The following is a 4,336-nucleotide window of genomic DNA, read 5'->3' on the forward strand; positions in this document are numbered from 1 at the left end:
GGGGGGGGGAATCCCTGCGGGGAGGGGTGACTGAAAGTCACTGCTCTCTGCAGGAAGGGGATCAGGAAGTCACCGATCGGCTGTATGTGTTCGCTGACTTCATGTCAAAAGAGCTGACCTGTGACAGATTCAGTGTCACAGATCGGCTTGAATTATGGGGATGAGTCTATTTCACTCAACCCATAATTCTCCTTTAAGTGAACAAACTGAAGACAGACGCTAATTGTTTGCTATGGGCAACTGCTCCAGATTCTGTCTTGGGCTTATTTTCTGTCTTCATTTATTCTGTCCACCAAATTCCTCACTGGTAAAAAAAAAAAAGAATTGTTAAACATATATGAAAAAACCTAAACCAGAAATAAAACATCCCCCCCCCTCCCCCAACTACAATTGTGGATGCACATTTTATGTTTTGGTGCGCTGCACAGGACCAACACATTTCAAATCTGATTGTATAATTGATTGGATAGATTAGTTAGGTCATCATATTACATAGATTTGGTAAATCTAAATTTGATTGTACAAAGATTGTTTTAGTGTTTTTGTTTTTTCTTTTTTTATCACATTTATGCAACCCTATGTTGCACAGTGCATTGTGCTGCATTGCTGTACATTATAAGGTGCTGAGTTGTGAGAAAATGTATGCCTGGATTATTGTACCGCAATCCACACCAACACATCACTCAAAGCACTATGGGGTCTATTCACAAAGCTGCCGAGGGCAGCCGAGTGAACGACCGATCAGAATCAGGTGTTACCACAAGATATAGGTGTAAAGCCAGCCTCCACATTTTTACCAAAAGTTGCATATTTACACTTGTGCTTACTTTTGATTTTCACTGTTTCATAAAAAGGCATCATTTAAAATGTATTTATTTATTTTAAAGTATATACTCGAGTATAAGCCGAGATTTTCAGCCCATTTTTTGGAAAAGTGCCCCCCTCGGCTTATACTCGAGTCAGCGCCAGATGTATTGTTGCAGGCACTCTATATGTAATCCCAGCAATAATAAATTATACGTCGCAATGGAGAAATGCCACAACTTGGACAATTTTATCAAAGGGTCGTGGCACTAGAAAGGTTGAGAACCACTGAAATAGAGGATTTGTTGTCTCCTTTAAGCAGTGGTTCTCAAACTATGGGTCGCTGTGTGTCCTCCTCAGCCCTCTCCTAGCGCAGCAACGTCAGTTCTCCTGCCACACTGCCAGATGTTGCTGCAGCAGCCACGTCATCCCTAAATTTTACCATTGGGGGTCACCACAACTTGGCAAATGTTACCAAGGGGTACCGGCCCTAGAAAGGTTGAGAACCACTGGTATAGAGGATACCAGTGTCCTGATGTAACACTTGCAATTCTGAATCACTAGAAAATATAGCTGCAAAAAATGCTAGATGCTTGGGAATATGCACAAAAAGGCCACCAGATGTCATTTGGAAGACGACTGTAAAAAGTACTATGCATTAAGGTTATAGGACAGGCCATTTAGCAACTAGCGAAACCGGGAAAGCTCTCTTGCAGGAAACATCTGCAGCATGTGCCAATAATAAAAGTCTGCAGGACAGAATAAAACGCCAGCATGACCTTCAGCTATAGTAAGTGACACATGGGTGTAAAATGAGCAATACAGAATACAAACATATACAGCCAAATAACCTCTATATACTAAAGCATTTGCACTTGTTTACCACCTTTTGATTTGGTGATAACTTTATCTCACCCAGGATAACAAAAGTAATACATATATTGATTTATGGTAAACATGCAGCTTTCTGTTGGCAGAATTTTCTTGCAAAAATATTTCATTTTCTGTGGAATCTAACAACCAAAAATGTTAAACTATATAAATGCTTTTTTTTCTAGTGAGACCAATATTGTAATTACAAGAACTCGTTTTATTGAAGATAAAAAGCGCACATTTTTTCCCATCATTTGTTCTGTTTATAATGATATCCAAATTATTTTGTTTTTCACTTTTGTGCATTTTTAAAAACACTTTCTCTGTCAGGTCCTGTTCTCCACTTTAAACCTCAGGTGGCCAGCCCATGTTTGCTGTTTTTTACTTTTTTTATCATGTTTTATTATTTTTTAAATACAGCTTTGACAGTTTGTAAAATACCCCCTAAACCACATATTTTCTGAAAACACGGGGCCTGTAGAATAGAAAGGTGGTGCTGCTGATTTATCTACATCCTGTGATAGTTGAGCTGGTCAAAACAATATTTTCTATAAAAATGCACTAAAATCCTTATTAGCACATACAAACACAACATAACTTAAACAAATCTATGAACAGTACATCTAAAAGATAAAACTGTATTGAGTTAATAACAAATACCGTATATACTCGAGTATAAGCCGTCCCGAATATAAGCCGAGGTACCTAATTTTACCAAAAAAAACTGGGAAAAAGTATTGACCCGAATATAAGCCGAGGGTGGGAAATGAGGCAGCTACTGGTAGATGGATACCAATAAAATTACATTAATATTTATTTAAAAGAAAAATAACCTAGCTCTGTAAGTGGAAAAGGGGGTACAGGGCTACATATCATGTACTACGGATCATTTAACCCATTCATATTAGCAGAGGATAATTGTAAATCTATTGTTCAGTGCACTCTATATGTAGTATATAGTAAAAGGGCACGGGGGTGGGATTACATATAGAGTGCCTGCAACAATACAGTACATGTGTAGTCCTATACAGCTGCTGGTATTCTGCAGTGTGCTGTATAATGATTATACGGCGCAACACTCTATACAGTATGTGTATGCATATATATTGTATTGGAGAGAGGTTCTACTGGTAGTGTCAATGATAAACCATGCTTTAAACGGGGACACCAAGGAAAAAGCCCAAGCAGGCTTGCACTTTTTTTTTTTGTCTGAGCCACTAACTAAACTTTTGTAAATTCCTGAACAAAAGGGTGCTACCTAATGGGTTTCCCAAAAGAAAGAGACTTCACATTTTTAGAATTCATTCAGCCGTTTGCACCCTGCTGCAGGCTTTCACAAAAAGGCCTGTGCCTAGCTGAAAACTAGTTAGTGAAACCTCATTAACAGGTAGGTTGTAGACCTAGGGATGGAGTCTTTATCCCACCCAAAGCTCAATAAAGCTCCAGGAACCAGACCAGAATTTATTAAGAACTATACTAGTAGACAGAGGCGGCTCTTTAATTAGGCGGGTTAGGCGGCCGCCTTAGGCCTCGCACTCATGAGGGCCTCGCGGCTGCCTAACTCGCCCTGTCTACAGTAGATTTTGTACAACCCGCGGCACCCGTGCCCAGCAGGGCTGGCGCTAGTGCATGGCAGGATGGGGGGAGAATGGTAGCGTTCCCGCAGGGAAGCAGCGTTAGTGGAATACATGTCTGTTCCGGCTGGTGTGTACAGTCCATCCTGGCCCCGCCCCCCTGTTCTATGCTGCAGTGAGGGAGCTCTGTGGAGTGTGGATGCAGGTGTGCCTCTGTCTCGTGTCCCGTGTGTGGAGCAGCTCTCAGTAAGTCCTGTCTGCTCTGTGTACTTCAGGACTGTTGTTAGTAAAGTGACATTTTACAAAAGGGGGGGGGGGGGAGGGGGGGGAGTTTGTGGTTTGTTGTTTTTTTTCCCTTCCTTCACACGGCCTCAATAAGTGTTTAATAGTCCCTGCTTTCAACACAGTTCTGATGTCAGCAGTCTAATAAACCTTTGCCACTCATGTCTTTTTCCCCAGGTATTTAGGCTCCATTCACATATAGAGTTTGCTTTTCCCGTGCGGTTCTCTGTGCAGAAGACCGTGCGGGATGAAAAGGCTAAAATGTTTAATCCGCACGGATTCCCCTCGTTTGCAGCTACTATATAGCCGCGAACATGCGGAATCCCCTGTCCATATCGCACTATATTGGGGGCTGCGGGGATCCTACCATGCGGTCCCTGCAATAATCTGAACAATGCACATTAAAGTGCATAATTTTTTCTGTTTAAGGCGGCTCCGTGCATATTCGTACAGCGGAATGCGGGCGGACAGTCGCTCCACTGTGAATGGAGCCTAAATCTACTTACTATTCCGTTTATAGGATCCTGCTGAGCATTGTAGTAACCTCAAGCAGCAAGTTCATGCCTATTCATTATGTAGCCTTGAATGTGTTACTAAGCCCTGAGTCCGGTGCGTTACTAAGCCCTGAGTCCGGTGCGTTACTAAGCCCAGAGTCCGGTCCGTTACTAAGCCCAGAGTCCGGTCCGTTACTAAGCCCAGAGTCCGGTCCGTTACTAAGCCCAGAGTCCGGTCCGTTACTAAGCCCAGAGTCCGGTCCGTTACTAAGCCCAGAGTCCGGTCCGTTACTAAGCCCAGAGTCCGGT

The 4,336-nt window shown here is 42.4% G+C and overlaps 1 protein-coding gene across 1 annotated transcript in view; it reads left to right on the forward strand.

The window, feature by feature from the left end:
* Positions 1–4,336, forward strand: part of LOC108799034 (calpain-9-like) — a 214,315-nt gene that overhangs the window by 159,726 nt on the left and 50,253 nt on the right. The window lies entirely within an intron of this gene.

Source organism: Nanorana parkeri, unplaced genomic scaffold (assembly GCF_000935625.1).
Source record: "Nanorana parkeri isolate BGI_ZX_2015 unplaced genomic scaffold, ASM93562v1 scaffold1609, whole genome shotgun sequence".
Classification (NCBI taxonomy): Eukaryota; Metazoa; Chordata; class Amphibia; order Anura; family Dicroglossidae; genus Nanorana; species Nanorana parkeri.